At 39.7% G+C, this 22,409-nt stretch overlaps 1 protein-coding gene and 1 pseudogene across 3 annotated transcripts in view; one reads left to right on the top strand and one right to left on the bottom strand.

Moving 5' to 3' along the window:
* Window positions 1–382: 382 nt before the first annotated feature.
* On the bottom strand, window positions 383–7,255 carry LOC132835589 (trace amine-associated receptor 4-like; annotated as a pseudogene).
* Window positions 7,256–15,095: 7,840 nt separating this feature from the next.
* The window catches only part of LOC132806285 (syntaxin-7-like), a 51,031-nt gene continuing 43,717 nt past the window's right edge, over window positions 15,096–22,409 (top strand). Inside the window, exon 1 of one of the 3 annotated variants that reach the window (XM_060821231.1) lies at window positions 15,096–15,256. The gene's annotated coding sequence lies outside the window, so the exon portion shown is untranslated. The other 2 variants (XM_060821230.1, XM_060821232.1) reach the window with 2 other exon arrangements.

Genomic DNA, 22,409 nt, shown 5'->3' with positions numbered 1-22,409 from the left:
AAATTTTATTCTAGTTTCAGATAATTTAATTTCCAATATATTTTGAATAAACAATTAAATTTGACAATACTTATCTAGTTAACATCATATATTCTCGCATCATTGATTCCCTACAGTGCAGAGAGAGCATCCAAAAAGCATCCCATCCAGACCCAGCTCCCTACCCAGTCCCTATATCTCAGCATTTACTATGGCTAATCCACTAGCCTGCACATCTTTGGACAGCGGGATGATACCGGAGCACTCGAAAGAAACCCACACAGACAGGGTGTGAACATGTAAACTCCTGAAGCCTTCAAGAAGCCATATATAAAGTTTTGAAGAAAACTGACTGATTACTTGACTGTCAACGTCTGAATTGTTCACATGCTTATGGTCCATTCTAATTTTCTGGGAATAAGTTTATTGTTGAAGAGTCAGAGTTAAGTATTTTGCAGGAAAGGATAAGTTTTAGAGCTTTGCGAAACCACAGATAAAAGAAAGCATAAAGAATAGGGTTAAAAGTGGAATTAATAAAACCTAACCACAAAGTAGCAGAGAATAAAACTCTAGATGTGTTGTAATTAATATGTGGATCAACAGCAATTGTCATACAATAAGGTAGATTATATAGACTCCTATTACTATGCCAAGTTTCATGGCAGCCTCGTGTTCCTTGACTGGGTTATTATTTTCCTCTTTAGACTGGGCTTTCCTCGACATGTTTCAAATGACTCGAGCGTGCCTTCTTGCTATAATAAAGATTTTAATGTAAATACCAAAAATGATTACTGTGGGGCAAAGAAATCCAACGAATGGGTTCAAATGTCCCCACAGCTTATTTTTTTTTTGTAGATATTTTTATTGAAATTTAACATTTTTGCAAATTTACAAAAATAAACAAAACTCTCAAATACAAACATTGATGTACAATTAAATCATATATACAATAGTCATAATTTAACAAAGAAAAGAGAAAGAAAGAAAACAAAAAAAGAAAAAAAGAAACAAAAAAAGAAAGAAAAAAATAACTCAACTTTCTACTAATCTAACCTATAACTAACCAGAGTGTATACCTAAGTCTCTTACATGCTCGGAATGTATAAACATCAAATATAATAAAACCCGTATTCGCGCAGGATTCCTCTCCCAAGGGGCCCCGGAGCAGCCCGGTCTGAAATCTTCACTAAATAAAAGCCCTTGTTAGGATAGCCAAAATATCTGCATTTATATAATTCAAAAAGGGCTGCCATATTTTATAAAATAATTCAGTCTTTCGGTGCACCATATTTGTGAGGAAGTCAAGGGGGATATATTCCATAATTAATCTGTGCCAATTTGAAAGTCCAGGGGGGCCCTCAGCCACCCAGTTCACCAAAATATTTTTCCTTGCACAGAAAGAGAGAATAGAAAATAGTGTCTTCCCATGCATATCCAGAGATGAGAGGTTCGAAAAGCCCAAAAGGAGAGATACAGGGTCCACCCTAATTTCCGTTCCTAAAATTTCTGTCAGGGTATTTGCCACTTTAGTCCAGTATCTGCGGATTTTCTGACAAGTCCACAGACAATGTACAAGAGTACCCACCTCTATTTTGCATTTAGGACACATTGGAGATGCTCCTGCCTTAAATTTTGCCAGTCGAGCGGAGCTATATGGGCCCTATGAAGTATCTTTAGTTGGATAGCCTGAGTTCTGTTACAGATAGCAATTCTTCTAGCATTTTCCCAAATGTCATTCCACATATCCTCAGAGATTTCTAGCCCCAAGTCCTGCTCCCATGTTTTAAGCAGGTCATCCATGTCTCCTGAGACTCCATCATGTAGCAAATGGTATATAGTACTAACGGAGGATGCCCCCGCTGGTCGTAAGACATTACGTTCTCTGTCTGATTTATAAAGACTATCTATTAATGTAGTCTTCCTCTGTATATAATCTCGAACTTGGAAGTATCGAAAGAGATCCCCATTAGGTATTCCGAATTTCAGACGCAGCTGCTCAAAGGACATCAGGATCCCATCTTTAAATAGGTCCCCTAAGCATGAGATGCCCCTGGATCTCCAGAGTTTAAAGGTGGCATCTGTAATCCCCGGTTGGAATCCCCATGCGCCTACTATTGGTGCATGGGGGGATGTTTTATGTGAGTTACCCTCATTTTGCCGCATTATATTCCAGGCCTTAATTGTGTTTAATATTATGGGATTTTTACAGTGGTCTGTAATGATTTTCCTCTTATCTGAAAACAAAAGGTTAATAAGTGGGTATTTTACTTGGGAGGCTTCGATATCCAGCCAAATTGATTGTGGATCAGATGAAACCCAATCAGCTATGTAACTTAGCAGGGAGCTTAACTGATATTTCCTAAAGTCTGGGAAGTCCAGTCCTCCCCTTGCCTGTGGAAGCTGTAGCTTCTTCAGCTTAATAAGGGGCCGTCTATGGTTCCAAATAAAGGAGCCCAACCAGCCATATAATTTACGTAGGGCTAGCCTTGGCAGCATCAGCGGGAGCATTCTCATAGGATATAAGAGACGGGGCAGAACATTCATTTTAATTAATGCTATTCTCCCTAGCCAGGAAATCGGAAGGTCTCTCCATTGCTGGAGGTCCTGCCTTATCCTTTCCATTAATTGTACAAAATTAGCCCTATACAGCTGATCAAATACTGGCGTGATAAAAATACCTAAATATAAGAAGCCCTCCAGGGACCAACGGAAGGGAAAAGGGGATCCGTCCATTAAGTGGGGTATCATAGCCAGACCACCCATTGGCATGGCTTCCGATTTTGAAAAATTAATTTTATAGCCTGAGAATGCACTAAATGTATTAATAACTTGAATTAGACGAGGCACTGACATTAAAGGATTACTGAGGAATAAGAGAACGTCATCTGCATAGAGGGTAATTTTGTGTTTACCTGTACCAATCCTCGGGGCCGTTATATTAGGATCAGTCCGGATGGCTTCTGCTAATGGTTCGATTATCAGTGTAAACAACAATGGTGAGAGAGGACATCCTTGACGGCAGCCCCTACCCACACTGAAGCCATCCGATCTTAACCCATTAGTAATAACAGCTGCTTTGGGGTCATTATACAATGTTGAAACCCATTTGGTAAACACCTGTCCAACGCCAAACCTTTCCAATGTGTAAAATAAATATGACCATTCAACCCTATCAAATGCCTTTTCCGCATCCAATGAAATTACTACTCCTGGTATCTTTCCCTGATGACAGGCTTGGATCATATTCAAGACCCTTCTGATATTATTGGATGATCTGCGGCCCTTAATAAATCCCGTCTGGTCCTCCTTTATAATATATGGCAGTACCCTTTCTAGTCTTAGTGCTAACATTTTTGAGAGAATTTTAAAGTCTACATTTAGTAAGGATATTGGTCTGTAAGATGCACAATCTTCTGGGTCTTTTCCTTTTTTGAGGATAAGAGAAATATTTGCTTCTTTCAGCGTGGGCGGGAGACAGACCTGACTATGCGCAAAATTATACATATCCATAAGTGGGTCAACCAATATTCCTGTAAATTCTTTATAGAATTCAGCTTGAAAACCATCCAGGCCCGGTGCTTTTCCGCTCCGAAGTTGCCTAATTGCCTCAAGTATTTCTTGGACTGTTAAAGGGGTATTTAGGGCCGACACCTGTTCCGGAGTCAGGCCCGGGAAGGTCAAATTTTTAAAAAATGACTGCATCCTCCTAATCCTATCTTCACAATCCTGCGATCTATATAGTTCAGAATAAAATTCTTTAAAGGTCGCATTGATCTTTTTATGATCATGAGTCAGGGTACCTGTACTTTCCTTGATGGTCGGAATAGTTTGAGGGGCTTTCTTTTTCTTTGCAAGAAATGCTAAGTATCTACCCGGTTTGTCGCCATATTCATATAATCTTTGTTTCGCAAATAATATTTCCCTTTTAGCCGTTTGAGTAAGCGCGGTGTTTAAAGCTGTCCTAAGAGCTGTAATCCTCTGCAATTTTGTGATAGAAGGTCTATCAGCGTATGCTGTTTCGGCTGCTTTTAGGCGAGCTTCGAGCAGACGCTGTTGCTCTCCCTTCATTTTCCTCTGGGTCGCTGAATAGGAGATGATCAAACCTCATGCATAAGCTTTGATGGTCTCCCACATCATTGACGGATTGCTAGCCGTACCAGTATTAATTTCTAAAAAAGTTTTAATTTTTTGGGAGAAATACTTTAAAAATTTGCTATCTTTTATCAGGAAGGGGTCCATACGCCAATGCCGAGCAGATGTCCCATTGTTCTTTACCTTAGTTTCCATGTATACAGCGGCATGGTCAGAGATTGCTATAGTACCTATTTTACAGGTTGCTATAGAGTTTAGAAAAATCGATGGGGCAAAAAACATATCAATTCTTGTGTGACATTTATGTGGATTAGAGTAGAAAGAAAAATCTCTACCCTGTGGATGGAGACATCTCCATACATCTACCAATCCTAATTCTTTATTCAGGTCCGCCAGTTGTCTAGATCTGGGAGATACTCCAGCGGCACTCTTGGGAATCCTGTCTATTTCCGGATCCATAATACAATTAAAGTCTCCCCCTATAATTGTATGACGGGCACCAAAGGCCATCAGTTTTGAAAAAGCTTCCGTTATGAATTTAAAGGGGTGTGCCGGGGGGCAGTATACATTTAAGATCCCATATTCCTCTCCATTTATGAGGGCTTTAATCAAAATATATCGTCCAGATTCGTCTTTTATCTGATTTAGAATTTTCAAAGGGAAGTTCTTCCGGACAAGGATAATGACTCCCCTGCTTTTTGAATTAAAAGAGGAAAAAAAGGCCTGATCAAATCCGCCCTGTCGTAATTTTAAGTGTTCTTTATCCGACAGGTGTGTCTCCTGTAGGAGAGCTATATCAACTCTCTCCTTCTTAAGATTTGATAATATTTTCTTCCTTTTAACTGGCGAATTACTCCCCCTGACATTCCAGGTGCACCACTTAACCGACTGTTCAGCCATAATCATCTGGACAGATCCGAGACCCCTCGGGAGGGGAAACCCTATCTAGAACATCCCGAGCATGGAGCATACAAGATTTACAAAAGTAAAGATTCTCTGATACACTCAAAACAATATAACAAAAAACTCTTTCTAAGTATAAAAGATATAAAACATTCCGAATTGGAGATTTTCTCCCTTGTTCCCAGGGAGCGTCACTTCCTCTCCCACAGTCCATCTTACCCTCTTCCAACCAGTGCCCCACCCTTGACCCAGGTGTTCCTCAATAAAATGAGGAGAATTCAAATATAATATAAAGCTAGAGTTAACAGTGAACACCCCACCCCCACCCACACCCACATCTAAATATATTTGGGAATATTAATACCATATATAACTATAAGATTACAATCTCAACATGTAATACTTAAATATAATACCACAAAATAACAGGGGAAAGAAAAACAACCCCGCTCCTAAAAACAGAAGTGAAATAGAATAAGGTAACCACCTCTCCCCATCAACATTAACCAAACGCCCCAACATATATATATATATATATATATATACATACACACATAGGGGGAAAGATAAGAAAAGATGAAGGGATGTAAACCAAAATAATGGGAAAGGCAGACCAGTGTCCACAATCTCTTACAGTTTATTTAAGAGAGTCCAAGAATTCCTTAGCCTTCTCCGGTGATCCGAAGTTATATATGGATCCTTCGTGGCTAAGGCGTAGCGTCGCTGGATATCGTAAGGAGTACTGGATATTTAAGTCCCTTAAACGCTTCTTCGCCTCATCGAATGCCTTCCTCTTTCGGACCAAAGCTGGGGAGAAGTCCTGGAACAGCATGATCCTGGATCCTTTGTGGGTCATAGCTTGGGGATCTTTTCCCAGATTTCTTGAGGCTTCCAGGAGCATCTGCCTCTCCCTATAGCTCTGCAGCTGGAACAGGACCGGGCGTGGGCGCTGGGTTGAGCCGGGCCCACGTACTATGACCCGGTAGGCCCATTCTACCCTTACCTGGCCGGATCCATTATGCAGATTTAAAAGTTGTGGCAGCCAATGCTCTAAGAATGCTGTCAGCTGACCTCCCTCTTCCTGCTTGGGCAGGCCCAACAACCAAATATTTTTTCTACGACATCGATTTTCGAGGTCATCAATGTGGTTTTCTAGGTTCTGGACTCGATTCTCGAGAAAACGGATGTGGTCGGCTGTTGATTTTATCCCAGTCTCTGAGGCTGCGGCCTTCGACTCCACCTCTCTGACTCGGCACTCCAATTCCTGAATGTCTCTGCCCTGCTTCTGCAGCTCGGCTGATAGTGCTTCTCTGCTCTGCCGAGACTCATCGATAAAAGCATCAATCTTCGCCTCCCACCTGGCAAACATCTCCTCAAAGCTCATCTTCATTGGTAAATCTCCTGAAGTAGCTGAAGACACCTTTGTTGCAGATGAAGAGGGAGAGGGTGGGGGAGGGGTCCCTGCTTTCTTAGAGCCGCCTGTTCCCTTCCCTTTACTCATTTTCCAGCTAGTATTAGACTATTTAAATGTACTAATAGGTAACTATTTAAGGTTAACAACTATTATAAATGGTTTAGTGAGTGTGGTGGGGGTGGATAGCCCACTTTTCCCAAGTTTTGGGTAGAGCACTGTGGACTCAGTCTTGCTGGGTCGCCGCCATCTTGGATCCCCCCCCCCACAGCTTATTAAATACAAGTACACAGCTACCATGACACAAAACTGTCCTAATATAATCCTCTATTCCCTTCCTAATTATTTTTGAACAAACTAAATCAAATCCATAAATAATAGAAAACACCCAAATAAATATAATAATTGTGATAATTACAGGTACTGTGATTTTTGTAGTGTAGTGCAAAGGATCACACACTGCAAAGTAACGAACAACTGCAATAAAGCCTAAATGATAGACTGACGCTATTGTCAGTGTCACAGATAAACTTATATGAATGTCACACAAAATATTCCCTATATACCAATATCAATAGAATAAATCATGGAGTTTGGTAAAACAACCAATCCCAGCAGAAGGTCAGTCACAGCTAAAGAAAGAACAAGGTAATAAGTAGGAGTATGGAGTTGTTTGAAATGGGAGATTGAAATAATCACAAATAAATTAGCAAGAACAGTGATTAAAATCAAACTTAAGGAACAAACATAAAGAATTGCTTGGTTTGTTGTGGACCTTGCCATTTTTGGACAAGATGTGTTCCTAAAGTCGAAGCACAGTTCTAGATGTTCTGTCATCACTGGATACAATGAGTTCATTTTCTGCTCCATTCCTCAGAACATCCTAAAAAACACAGATTGACAGTTCATAAAATATTTGCTGAAAGTAATTTTAGAGACAATGTTCTTCTTAATCTATTGATTGCTTGGGAAAACAAGTTTCAATGTCCTATAACATCATTGTGTCAACCTGATGAACATACTAGGATAATTGTCTCAATGACATTTGCCAATAGCTTTGTGATGATCACTGAATAAAACTGGCAAAACTTTGATTTACAATTAAGTGTGCAATTACAGTACAACACAAATGTTAATGTTGAGTCCATTGAGAACTCATTATTTATATCCTTAGAAGAGCTTTGACTCCAGCATATTAGAACAAATAGATCTTAATCTTTACGATTTTTAACTTAGAGAACAATATATAATGCATTTACCATCTATTTAGTAGTCCTGTATTCAATCTGTCTGAACGTTGAGGACTTCTTGCTCCAAATACATTTGGTCTGAATAATCCAATTTATTTTACCTCATGTTTAAAATACCAATTGATCATTTTTTTTCAGGAAGCAATCATGTAAAGTTTGGTAATGTTTCAATGTAAAACATTAGAAATACTTAAAAAGATTTCCAAATATTACAATTCAATTATAATCAATGTACAATAAATATTATAAGTTTAAATGTCATATTCTTTACCATAGATATATCACATCTTTGATGAATATTGCTAGAATCTGGAAACTGATTCCTGATGTTAGTCCAACATAGACTGAGATATCTAAATCTTCATTTTGCAGATTCTGAATTTTATAATTCTGCAGAAATTACAAACAGCCTCTGAGACAATCTGAGACACTCCCACACATTTATGTAGAAATTGAAATACATAGTTTACTGACGTAGAAAAGTATAGCCAATGTGACACTTGTTTACAATGCCTCAGTGAAGAGACTGCCTGGTTTTAAGGGTGTGTTCTATGATTAATATGCAGCACGTTTTGGCACACTGATTAAACAGTGGCGTGGGAGCAGAAGTAGACTATTCAGCCCGAGTCTGCTCTGTTATTCATTGAGATCATGGACAATTTGATAACCAGCAACTCCACTTTGCTGTCTTCTCCCTGTAGCCCTTGGTTTCCTGACTCATTAAAAATCTATCTCAGCTTTAAATACAGTTAACACCCAGTCACAACAGTCCCTGCAGTAAAGAATTCCACAAAATCACTTCACTCTGAGAGAAGAAATTCCTCGTCGCTGTTTTAAATGTATGACCCCTTATTATGAGGTTATGACCTTTGGCCCGAGACTCTCCCACTCTCAGCATCTACTTTGCCATGTCTCTGAAGGTTCTTGTATGTTTCAATAAGATCACCTGTCATTCTTCCGTTCAAATTTATACATCTATAGAATATTTTTCAGAGATTTTAACTATTAATTGTGAAGGTAACATTAATATCTTCATGACCACATACCGTTCAATGTCTGTTTTAATGAGCTGAAACTCTCAGAGCTTTCTGGAATCTAAGATGGATTATTTCTTGAAAAAAAGAACTTAAAATTTGGACCATAAATCAGATTGCACACGTCCTTAAATGTGTTCCTAATTTCAGTGGAAGTGGATACTAGCCAAAGATGTACTCATTTCAGAAGCGGTGGATGCATGCAAATATTAGCAAAGTAAGGTGAAAATTTGTCAACAAAGAAATGTCAATTAGTAAACCCAAAACAAAACTGAAACCTGTGAGAAAGAGAAGTTATCAAACAGGATTTGCCTAACGGAAAATTCACAGGCTTTATCTGTTCACAAACTTCCTATGTAAAGTAAGCTTTTTACTCAAATATTCGACAAAGAAAGGATACTGCAAACTTTTTTCTTCCACCCGTCCACTTTCGTACACTTACAATGGAACACATTATAACTATTCTCAGACATGTCTTTATAGAGGAAAATAGATCAGGAACAAAAGAAAAAGAAAATGAGAGACATTCTGGATAAGGCTAACATAAAATAAATGGTCAATAGGAGTAATTAGTATGTGTTTAAAAAGTTCATTGTTCCCTCAATAATGCCTCAGAATTGCCATCTTAAAGAGTCAGTAGTCATAGAGTCTTAGTCATGCAAATGTACAGCACAGATACAAACCCTTCAGTCCAACCCATCCATGCCAATCAGGTATCCCAACCCAATCTAGTCCCACCTGCCAACACCCGTACCACATCCCTCCAAACCCTTCCTATTCATATATCCATCCAGATGCCTTTAAAATGCTGCAATTGTACCAGCCTCCACCACTTCCTCTGGTAGCTCCATACACGCACCACCCTCTAAGTGAAAAAGTTGCCCCTTGGTCCCTGTTATGTCTTTCCCCTCTCACCCTAAATCTATGCCCTCTAGTTCTAGATTCCCCCACCCCAGGGAAAAGGCCTTGTCTAAATGTCACACAACACTAGGTTATAGTCCAGCAGGTTAATTGGAAGAACACTAGCTTTCAGAGCGCCGCTCCTTCATCAGGTGGTTGTGGAGGCCACAATTATAAGGCACAGAATTTATAGCAAAAATTTACAGTGAGTAGGGAGACTCTGGAGTGAAAATAGAAAATTGCTTCATTGAGAGTCATTGCTTGTTTTTGGTTCAACATAATCAAGGATTAATTTTAACTTACGATACCCATAGATTAAAAGTTTTGGGCATGTCAGAGGAGTCCTCACGGGCATCAAAAGAAAATATAGTTTATTTCCTGCATTGTGTTACCAGAGGCTGCTCTCTCATTAGAGAGAGGTGACCAGTGGTGATTTAACCTGAGGGTCATGAGACCTCAGACAAGGAAAGAGAGGCTGAGAAGGAAACTCCTTCATAGTAACCTCAAACTAGTGATGGGAACTGAACCCATACAGTTGGCATCATACTGCTCTGTAAACCAACAATCCAGCCAATCAATTCCCAGCTTATTTCCTAGAAAAAATATAAAGCAATTCAGGGAAAGCATAGCTACATCAGTAATAAAGTGATGTTGTGCCTCTTCCAGAATAGGAGTGTTGAGTAGAAATCTGCAAGTTACTAAAAGCTGAGGAAGTCTAGGTCTCAGCTTTGTGAGTGATTATGTAAAAAACTTTCATAGCTTACAGAAAAGAACTTGAGAAAATCAGCTAATTTTAAGTTAACAAACTGACAGAGATGAATAATTTCTCCAGATTTGAATCTCCATGGCAGATAGTATTGGGAAATGAGATGACATCTTGTTTTGTTGTGTATTTTAAGATCTTTCAAGCTGAGTTCTATGTCCAGATAACTTACTTTGTTTATTTTCTTCTTGTTTCCATTTTTGTGTATATTATGTATCTTTTGGGGCTTCATGACTGAGCTAAATTGCAAAGTAAGGCAGGGGTATTGTGAAACCCAGAGCTCTGGCTGAGGGGCAAAATGTAAAAGCAAGGCAAGACATAACAAAGCTGAAATTCTATGAACATCCAGATAAGCTCATTTGAGTATAATGATAGCAATTGAGCAATTATAAGATGCAGTCAGATTAAATCCGTGAGTTGGATGTCTGTCCATGTGCACTAAGTGTCCTTGCACAGTACTACAATGATAGTTGTTGGTGTACCCTGAGGTACAGCATGGCCTTGCAGCAGCATGGTTCAACTGCACTGGAGATGTGCCATGATTATTTAAAGAGGGTGACAAGTGTCCAATGCCAAGGTCCATAAACATTGGCTGCCCATGGATTGTGTTCTGAGGTTTGGTGTCAAGTGCCCAGGGTAGAGGTCTGGAAGTGGAAGCGATGAGCTGGAGATGCCAAGTACCTGCTCAAACATTCATATGGAAAATTCTCAGCATCGAGTTTCCTTGTCATAAGAGGTAGGATGGGAAGCAATACCTTGCAAAAATCCCATGGAATTCTGTTGGAAAATGCAATCAGCCGCACCCGATGTCAATAAAGGCTTGGATGGACTTTTCATGTGAATTGCCCAGTTCTGTCATTCAGGCTCAAATAGGATTCCTCCCGTAGGCAATAAAAAATTCAGATCAGGTTCACTTTTGGATGCGATGAATGCCAAAACTGGCAATTCTACCCAAAGTGAAAATTCTATCCCTGTATCTTTAACTAAGCTTTTGGACACCTGTCTTGGTTATTTTTATTTGGTTGAATATCAAATGTTGTTTGATAATGTCATTAAGAGTTACATTGAAACATTTTACTGTGCTAGTAGTATTCCGTAGTTGTGGGGAAAATCACCAGTCTCAGAGTCAGAATCAACGACAGAATTTATTGTACAAAGAAACTGGAGCTCCAGGGAGAGAGAGATGTTCATTAGTACAACTGTCAGCTGTGAGTCTCCTCTCACTATGGGAGCACATATCATAATATTTTATACATTTCGTGGTACAATAGTTCAATTACCCAGTCTTTGTTTGTACAGCATGGTATATTTACAGAAAACATTACAAAATCATTGTCAGTTTCAGTGGTCATAATCGGTCTTCCTGAGAAGGAAGATCGTTTTCCATTACTGAAGATCTGAAGTATTAACATTTGTACTCAGGCAGTGTCAGGTAGTTAGCATTTCTGTTGAAGGTGATGGCTGGACTCAGACAATTCAGTGGGCAGTAGACGTTACTGATGTGTAATCTCTTCCCCACCTGTCTTAAACTAATCATCTATATTCTGTGTCTACTGTGCTGGTATCCTCTAGCCTCAGGTAATATCTGTGTGGGCTTTGCTGTGTTTTTCCATGTAATGGCTCAGTGGCCATCTTGTGTGCTAAGTTACCAAATTATGGCTCGGCGCCATCTTGTGTTTGTGTGTCACGTGTTAGCATGCCCCATGCCAACTCCCACTTCACCATAAATAGAAATTGTTGCTGTTGGACTCATAATCCATCAGTCTACACTACTAATCAAGAAAAGTGAGTACAAATCCTATCAAGGCTGTCTGAGAGTAAAATTTAGTTTAAAAATCTGGAAATAGAATGCTGTTATGATGCAACATAATTGTTTTATTTGTGCATTTAAATTAAAATCTATCATCACAAGAAGAAACAAGCTGATAAGTGGCTTCGTGTAAAACTTATAGTGTTTCTTGCACCAATCCAGCGAATAGCCTGGACTAAGACACTTCAGAATGTGCTAAGTTTGTGTTTAAGGCAGATCAGAAAATTGTAATAGCTCTATACAATGTAGATCAGAAAATATTAATCACATTAATTGTTGCAAATTTATGTAACGGATTTCTTGTTACATCAAATTAAATGGCAAAGTGTAACAGAGAATAAAACATGAAAATCATTTTGATTGACATAAAATAATTTTAAATTTTATGTAGATGTGTTACTGATTTCATGTAGATCAATCATAGAAAATGAAGTGAGCGGAGTTTTGATCCTTAGCACTAATTCTCGAGCTCTATACCTGCAAAGCACAGTATTATGTTTTTCTTTAAATTAAATGAGATTGTGCTTCAGTTTTGTGTTATGTTTGGATATTGACTCAACCACACCACAAGGAAATATTGAGTCACATGAATTATATATCTGGATATCACATGGTGGGTTGGATCAACAACACCAGGTTGCACAATCCAGAAACTGGAAGCATTTATTTGGGTTATCTCACAATCAATACATGGAGCCAGTGTTAAAATAAAATGTTTTAGAATATTCACTGTATGTGCTAAATATCAAGTACACGAAAATACTAAAGTCATGTGGTTTAAAAAGCTCATGACAGAGATCTTATGCTAGTGCATGTTTAATTTTATTTTTATGTATGTTGTCAATAAATTTTCATTTAGATTGTGTTTGACTATTTGTTTCTTCAAGTGGCATTTGGCCTTTAAATCACTTCAAAACCAAATGACAAATTTTCCTTAGACTCAGGAGCAGTACCAGAAGACTGGAGAATTCCAAACATTTTGTCTTTTTCAAAAATGGATGTAAGGAAAAGTCCTGCAATTATAACTCAGTCAGTGTTACTTTGGTGGTGGGGAAACTTCTAGGAATAATATTTTGAAGTAGAACAAATTGTCACCTGGACAATTGTAGGTTAATTAAGGGGAGCCAGCATGGATTTATTAAGGGAAAATCATATCTAACCAACTCACCGGAGTTCTTTGAATATGCAAAAGAGAGAATTGATGAGGGTAAGGTGGTATACATGGTTTTCCGAAAGGCTATGACACAATATCGCATGATTGTCCTGTGAGCAAAGTTAGAGCTCATAGAATAAATGTCCCAGTCATAAAATGTTTTCAAAATTGGATGAATGATAGGAACCAGAGAGTAATGGCTCATGGTTATTTTTTGAGCTGGAGGAAACTTCGTAGTAATGCTCCCCACAAAATAAATTCAGAACTTTTTCTAATATATATATATATTAAATGTTGATGTATGGAGACAATTTCAGAGTTTGTGGACTATAAAAAATTTTGAAGCATTGTAAAGTAATTGTGTGGAGTATGTAACAGAACTTCAAAGGATTTTGACAAGTTGGTGGCGTGGTTGAATAGGTGGCAGATGAAGTGCAATTTGGAAAATTGTGAGGCGACACATTCTGGCATAAAGAACACAGACAGAATAAAAAGGATACTATTCTAAGTGAAGTGCAGAAGCAGAGGAACCTGGGATATATAGGTGAATAAAACATTAAAAGCATTAGGACAGTGGAGGATTGAGGTTAATAGAGCATTTTGTATCCTTGGCTTCATTAAGGAGGCACTAAGTACAAGAGCAAGGATGTTATGCTGAACTTATTTAAGGCACTAGCTAGAGCTCAGTTCGACAGTATTAGAGTCTGAGCGTGAAGGATTCAAATACACTAGAAATTATAACAAAAACGTTGACAAGATTGGTTATGGGGATGAGAAAGCTCTTCAATGAAGATGGATTGGATAAATTGGGACTATTTTCCTTGGAGAAAAGACACTCAGAAGAGACCTGATGGAAGTTTTTAAGATCGCGAGAGGTCTCAACAGAGTACAGTACTTAGGAGAAACTGTTTCAGCTTGTAGGAGGATCAAGAACCAGAGGGCAGAGTGTTTTGGAAAAGAAGCAAACATGAGGTAAGAAGAAACATTTTCATATATTGCATGGTTCAGGTCGAGAATGCAGTGCCTGGAAATGTTTATGATGCTGGTTCAATTGAGGGTATTAGGTGAGTATTTAAATGAGAACAACGTGCAGATTTACAAGGAAAAGGTAGGAGATTGGCATTAAGTCAAACTGCCCAGCCTGTGCAGACACAATGATCTGAATGGTTTCCTTCTATACCATAAGAATTCAGTGATTCTGTGATATATCCTGTTTCAGTACTTCAGTGCCTACACCAAGGCTGGATTTTTATGAGGACAAAGTGCACACACCAATGCTGGATCTGATAAAATTCTGCACTTCTAGAGGCTTACTCTTCGGAGGGTCGGTGTGGACTTGCTGGGCCGAAGGGCCTGTTTCCACACTGTTGAGAATCTAATCTAAAAAAAAGTGTTGTCTTTTGGTTAAGACGCCTAACTGAGGGCCCATTTGCCTCTGGTACGTGTAAATTCCATGTTGACAAATTCCATGGAAGTTATCTTTTCCCTTTGCCAATACTTATTCCCTCAACGTACGTTAAACAGAGTGGTCAGTATCACATTGCGGAGTTATACAAAACTGGTTGCTTCATGTCCTGTATTGCAATTCAAAAACACTGCATCAGTTAAGTTTGGAAGCCGATGATTGTGAAAAGCCTTGCGTAAGTGTAGGTATTTCTTTGACTCCAATTGTGGCCGGGATAAGGAAGACATATTGCTGCCTTTTCGTTTCAAAGAAAGCACGTATCTGAGAGTGTTGTAACATTTGTTCTGCAGCTGCCAGCCTCAGCAGTGACAACCTGGGCACGCGCCAGGCAGCCAGGTATGAGAGGCCTGGGAGGGGCGGGGCCAGCACGAGGTCAGCGTCAGGAGGCGTCTCGTCATTGGGATCCGAGGGTCAAAGGACGGGGCTGACTCAGGGTCAGAGGTCGAGACGGTGCAGACAGGGCGGAGTCGGGGTTTGAGTGTCCGCCCCGGAGCAGGTAGGATCCGCCGCCGAGTGTACAGTTCGCTGCCGGTGCTGGTAGGCAGGCTAGGCTAGGGCAGGCCAGGCCCCCGAGTCCGAGGGAAGGAGGGAGGGATCCGCCTGGAGCTGTGGCCGGGCCTCGACAGCGGCCGGCCCCTCCCCGTGTTTCTGCCGATTGCCCCTTTCCCTGGGTCTGGAGAGATCTCTCCCCAATCCCGCTTCCCTCACCCCGTAACTTGGACACAGCTGTTTCCGGGGAAGGGGTAACCGAGCCAGGGAAATCTCTTGAGGGATATTCTTATGGGCGCCTCTGTGTGAAGGAACCGATCCTCACCAACAAGAATAATCCATCGGACAGTCCCAGGCTTGATTTCCGCCTCTGCGGGTGAATTAACTGATCCTAACCTGGGTGGCGGTAAGAGATTTCTCAATTATTCAGATTTCTCACCGCGTTCAGCAGCTCTCACGGGGCTTTCCGTGTGACCACAGGCTGAGATTTCAGCTTGTTTATTTCAACGCGCAATCAAGAACGGCTTGGGCTTTGAAACCCTCCCTTTTGACAGCTACTGTCAAGCTCGCCTGTGACGGTGGTTTATTTAGCAAAGAATTGTAAGTGACAGGTGTACGAGGGAAAAAGTAAAATCTCATATTATTTGTCGGACTGAGTGGTATTTTTCAGATATACGAGACAGAAAGATTTGGGTTTAAAGTGCCATCCCGGAATTTGAACACCAAACACAAGATTAAAACTCGACTGCAATACTGAGGAGGCGCTGTCTGCCCTGTTGGTTTGGATCTAAAACAAATTCCATTTAATATTATTCTAATATTAAAAATCGCACAAAACCTGGTTATACTCCAACCTGGTGTGATTTTTAACTTTGTCCACCCCAATCCAACAACACCACAACATGGCCATTCTGAAGAGCAGGGCAAAAGTGAGGACTGCAGATGCTGGAGTTTAGAGTTGAGAGTGTGGTGTTGGAAAAGCACAGCAGGTCAGGCAGCATCTGAGGAGCAGGAGAATCGATATTTCAGGCATAAGCCCTTCATCAGGAATGAGACTGTGATTCCAGGGTGTGGTGAGATAAATGGGAGGGGTGTGTGGTGGGGCTGGAGGGAAGGTAGCTGAGAGTGCAATATGTAGATATAGGTGGGGGTGATGGTGATAGGTAAGAGAGGAGGGTGGAGCGAATAGGTGAGAAGGAGGATGTCCAGGACATGAGGGTGTTGCCAAGTTGGAAGGTTGGACCTGGGATAAGGTGGGGGAAGGGAAATTAAGAAACTGATGAAATCCACATTGATGCCATGGGGTTGGAGGGTCCCGAGGTGGAAGATGAGGCTTTTCCACCATTTGTAGGTGGTGGAAATGACGAAGGTTATCCATAATATCCAGGTTAATATGCCTCTCAATGAACATCCCAAAACCAGATCGGATGCTTTTTATTATGTAACTGTCACATCTTTGTGCAAATTGTTTTCCTACATTATAACAGTGATTACAGTTCAAAAATACTTGATTTACTGTAAACTCTTATTTAGACTGTCTTAAAGTTGTGAACAGTACTGTACAAATGCATTCAAATTCTCTCTTTCTTTGGGGTGAAGAAGAATATTATGAAAATACATGATTTTCTCTTGGGGCTTGACAGTGAAGGAGCAGAGGAGGAGCAATGTGGAAAAAACGTGGGAGAGTATTATCTTGAGTTTCTTTTGTCACCGGGTCATAGAGATGTACAATATAGAAACAGACCCTTCAATCCAACTCATCCATGCTGACCTGATATCCCAACCCAATCTAGTTCCACTTGCCAGCACCCGGCCCATGTCCATCCAACCCTTCCTATTCATATACCCATCCAGATGCCTTTTAAATGTTGCAATTGTACCAGTCTCCACCACTTCCTCTGGCAGCTCATTCTTTACATGCATTACCCTCTGCATGAAAAGGTTGCCCCTTAGTTTCTTTTATATCTTTCCCCTCACACTAAACCTATGCCCTCTAGTTCTGGACTCCTCCACCCCAGGGAAAAGACTTTGACTATTTATCCTATTCATGCCCCTCATGATTTTATAAACCCCTATAAGGTCACCCCTCAGCCTCCGACGCTCCAGGGAAAACAGCCCCAGCCTATTCAACCTCTCCCTTTCGCTCAAATTCTCCAACCCTGGCAACATCCTTGGAAATCATTTCTGAACCCTTTCAAGTTTCACAATATCCTTCTGATAGCAGGTAGACCAGAATTACACACAGTATTCCAAAAGTGGCCTAACCAAAGTCCTGTACAGCTACAACATGACCTCCTAACTTCTATACTCAATACTCTGACCAATAAAGGAAAGCATACTAGGTGCCTTCTTCACTATCCTATCTATCTGTTGTGTTAGATTATGGGTAGTAACTAGCACTTTTGAACTTGTATTTCTACTGAGTTGTCAGAAGGCAGAATTAAGTTGTAAGGTTGACTGCCTGGTGTGAAAACACAGGTCTGAATTATCAGTGAAGCTCATGCGTTATGTATTGAAATTCTTGATTAGGTTACAACATTGTTGCCTATTCCTTATGTTAAACCTTTTTTCTTTAGATTTATTTCTCTTTATACAGTATTTGCAGGAACAAAAAAATGAGCTGCTTATTTTTAATAATGGATACATGAAAATTGAAACTTCACTGCTGGAAGTTACAGTTTTTTTCATTACTTTTCCTGTGACTTGTGATTAGTAAACTTTATTTTGTGTTTTGCGGTATTATATAATGTTTTTAAAAATTATTGTCATGAGGACTTGCGGATTACATGTTTCAAGTATAGTTTCTTTATGATCCTTCTGCAGACTCACTGAAATCGATATCCCTGGCATGGTTCTTTAACATTTTTCAATTGTGTCTATGTTCTGTATACAATCATGGAAAACTTCAATTTCCCCTACTTTTAAAGTATAATGTCATTTTCATTTGGCATTGTATTAAGTATTTGAAATTCGTTTGTATACATTTTCTATTCTTAAAATAAATACTTTGCTATAATTTAAGGTAGCTTCATATGGCATTCTTAAATTGGCAGGTTATAAGAATCACGTAAAAGCTAATTGCACAAAATATGAGCTCACAGTATTGGTACTGTATCAGCGTGGACCTAAGATTAGTGATCACAAGGAAGGCAGAGTCAAGATTAATCAGCTTTTTTCAGGTTGGAAAGGTTTAACTAGTGGAGTGCCACAAGCATTAGGTCTAGAGCCTAAATTGTTTACGATCTATATTAATGACTTGGAGGAAGGAGGAGAGTATAATGTATGCAGTTTTGCTGATTATAAAAATAGGTGCTGAAGGCATGTTATGATGAGGACACAAGAAATCTGCAAGGGGATATAGATAGTTTGAGTGAATAGGCAAAAAACTTGGAAGGTGAAAGTAGGAAATTGAGTTTGTGCACTAGGTAGGAAGAATCAAGAAGTAGGCAAATGTTTAAATCGAAGGAGACTCCAAAATAGTGCGGCAAAGAGGATTTGAGTATTCTTGTTCATGAAATACCAAGTTAGCGTTACAGATGCAGAACACACTTAAGAATACAAATGGAATTTTGGCTGGAATTATTGCTAGGGAGTGGCATTTAAAACTATTGAAGCCTTCCAATGTACAGGGTGTTGATGAGTCTGCACTTGGAATACTGTGAATAATTTTAGTCTCTGAATTTAAGGAAGGAAATAATTTTATTGGAGGAAGTTCAAAAGAGATTCATTAGACTGATTCTTGGGATGAAATGGTTAATTTATCAGTGTGGCTAAAACGGGTTAAGCTTTTTAGTCAATTAGATCACCCCTCATTCTTCTAACCCCTAAATGAAATACATAGGGTAGATGTTGAAAAGATGTTTCCACTAGTGGGGAATCTTGAACTAGGGGGCCACATTTACAGAATAAGGAGTCATTAATTTAAAATCATGATGTGATAGAAATTGATCTCTCTGAGTCTAGTAAATATCTGGAATTCTCTCTGGGAGAGAATTAAAGAGTCTAAATCACTGCATGGATTTAAAGAGGAGGTAAATAGATTTTTTAAATATCAAGGAGTTGAGGGTTGTGAGGAGCTGACATGAAAGAGGTGTTGAGTGGCCTACTCCTCCTGCTTCCTATCTTCTTTACAATTCACAAGCCTTAGGATGTCTTTGAGGTGTGGCGATTAAATTCCCTACAGTATGGAAACATGCCCTTCCATCCAATAAGTCCACACTAATCGTCCAAAGTGCAACCTAGACTCATTCCCCTACCCTATATTTAGCCCTGATTAATGCACCCACACCATGGGCAATCTTGCATGGCAAATCCTCCTGGCCTGCGTATTTTTGCATATTTTGGGAGCACCCATAGGAAACCCACGCAGACACAGAGAATGTGCAAACTCCACACAGACAGTCACCCAAGCCAGGATTCGAACCTAGGTCCCTGGAGCTATGAGGCAGCAGTGCTAACCACTGAGCCACCGTGCCACCAAGTTCTAACTGAAGTTCTAACCTGAGGCCACGGTCATTTGCTTTGAGTCATCAGGAATGGTAATTATTTTCATTCATCCTTTGAGTTATGAGTGTTATAATGTTTCTTTTAGTCAGTATTCGTACTGGGCATTCTGTTGTCTCTGAGGCAGAGAGAATATGTTCTACAACTAGTTCCAGTTGGGCAAGCAAAAAGCTAGCTCTGCTCTTTAAATGCATACTTGTTTTGTTTATTCCATCTCATGTGTTTTTTTGTAAAGTTTGCTAATTGTAGACAAGGTTCCATCTTCAACCAATAAACATTCCCAGAAAGATGTAAAAATAATAGGAGATTTTTTAACCTTTTTTATGCTTGACTCCATTTTGGTGCCTTTTAATAAAATATTAATTTCAACTCTGTTTTGTTTATTCCATAGTGGTTTGCGAAATCTGGCTAACGATGTGGTCAGGTGATTGCTCTGGCCATTTTAAGTCAGTGTTTTGTTCCCTTTTTAGACTGATTTCCAGTTTTAAAATTTGAAAAGTAATAATCCATATTTCATCATAGTCCTTGCATATTCTCTCTGTGTCTACTTGGGTTTCATCCAGGTGCTCTGGTTTCCTTCCACAATCCACAGATGTGCAGGTTAGGTGAATTGGCCATACTAAGTTGCTCATAATGTTCAGGGATGTGTAGGGCAGGTGCATTAGTCAGGGGTATGAACTGGGTATGGGTGTGTTACTCTTTGGAGGGTTGATGTGGACTGGTTGGACTGAATGGCCTATTTCCATACTGTAGGGATTCTATGCTTCTTTGATCCTAACATTTGTTTTAATATTTGGGAAATGAAATTGGAGAAATGAAAGGAATTGTTTGTCAAAAGGCTTAGGAGATGTTCACTCTATCTGCAGAGCATAATGGTACATTCTGATGGACAATGCCTGATGAAGCAAACCGCTTTGAAGCAGTTTAGTGCATAAATTTAGTAGATACTATAAACTTTATGTAAAGTTTGGACATTTTTCTTAATGAGGAAATGACAAATCAAAGACAATGTAATGGTTGGGTCTACTAAAACTGTAACAAACCAATTTGTTGCTGGTTGGTTTGCTTTTTTAGTGTCACGTCTGAACGTTTTTCAGAAACCATGTGATAGTAGAAAAGAATGTGCTCAGAATTGAATAGTTGATCTTGCAGATGTTTGTATTTGGTCTACTTCTGGCACTATTTCTGTGAATCTGTTTATTGTAGACCAATTTTTCATGAACATGCACATTGACATAGTGAATAGCACCCGCAGTTTACTTTCTTTACTAATGTCTTTCTGTCTGAAGGAGTTAATTACTACAGAAGGAAGTATAATAACTTCCTCTTTTTTTTTGAAATTTGTTTCTCAAAACTGAATTGTTTTGAAGAAATACTGAACTTTTATCACAGTGAAAGATTATGGAAAGGTGCCAAACCTTAGAGTTTTCTAGATTTCATGAAATAAAAGTTGGACCATTTTTCTGGAGTTACAGGTTTGTCAAATTTAATATACTGAACAAATATATGTCGTCCTATCTTTGCCACTGGTGACTTCCTGATCTGAAGTAAACTGTCTGACTAAAGAAAATGGTTTACACTGATATTGTCAACTGTTAAACATTGACGGATGGGAATCTCATTCTGGTGTAATGTTTGTGTTGCATTTGCTGCAGAGAAAGACAGTAGGTTGTGAAGGTACACAATTTGATTGCCTCTATTTTCCCCTTCTCTCAAGGAGCTTTTTGTTCTCACTTTTTCCACAGTCTATCAGAAGGATGTTGTGAAACTTGAAAGGGCTCAGAAAAGATTTACAAGGATGTTGCCAGGGTTGGAGCATTTGAGCTATAGGGAGAGGCTGATAAGGTTGGGGATGTTTTCCCTGGAGCATCGAAGTGTGAGGGGTGACCTTAGAGGTTTATAAAATCATGAGGGGCATGGATAGGTTGAGTAGATAAGGTCTTTTCCCTGGGTTGGGAGAGTCAAAACTAGAGAGCATACGTTTAGGGTGAGAGGGGAAAGGTTTAAAGGTACCTAAGGGGCAACGTTTTCACACAGAGGGTAGTGCGTGTATGGGTTGAGCTGTCAGAGGATGTGGTGGAGGTTAGTACAATTACAACATTTAACAGGCATCTGGATGGGTATCTATAGGAAGGGTTTAGAGGGATATGGTCCAAGCGCTGGCAAATGGAATTAGATTAATTTAGGATATCTGGCATGGGCGAGTTGGAACGAAGGGTTTGTTTTCATGCTGTACATCTCTTTGAGTAATAGGTTTAGGACAGAAATGGGAGCAGGGTGGATTATTAAAATGGCAAGGAACTGGACATTTGGGGTCTTTCCTATGGAAATAGTGAAGATGTTCTGGTTCACCCAGCCTGCATTTGCATTTGATCTTGCCAATGTAAAGAATTCTACACTGAGAAGTGAATACAGTAGCCTAAATGGAACGAAGTATAAGTAAGATACTGCTATACCTGGGACGTGTATTTGGGACCTTGGACAGTGAGGAGGGAGGATGTGAATGGGCAGATTTTACACCTTCTGCTATTGTATGGGAACTGGGGATGTGAAGTGTAGAGCACAATATCACAGACGGGACCATTAACATTGTTCTGGGAGGTAGGGCAGAGGTATGAAAAATAGGTTAGACATGGTTAAGAGTTCCGGCTATCCCA

Source organism: Hemiscyllium ocellatum, chromosome 3 (assembly GCF_020745735.1).
Source record: "Hemiscyllium ocellatum isolate sHemOce1 chromosome 3, sHemOce1.pat.X.cur, whole genome shotgun sequence".
Taxonomy (NCBI): Eukaryota; Metazoa; Chordata; class Chondrichthyes; order Orectolobiformes; family Hemiscylliidae; genus Hemiscyllium; species Hemiscyllium ocellatum.
This window is presented reverse-complemented; position numbering and strand designations above follow the sequence as displayed.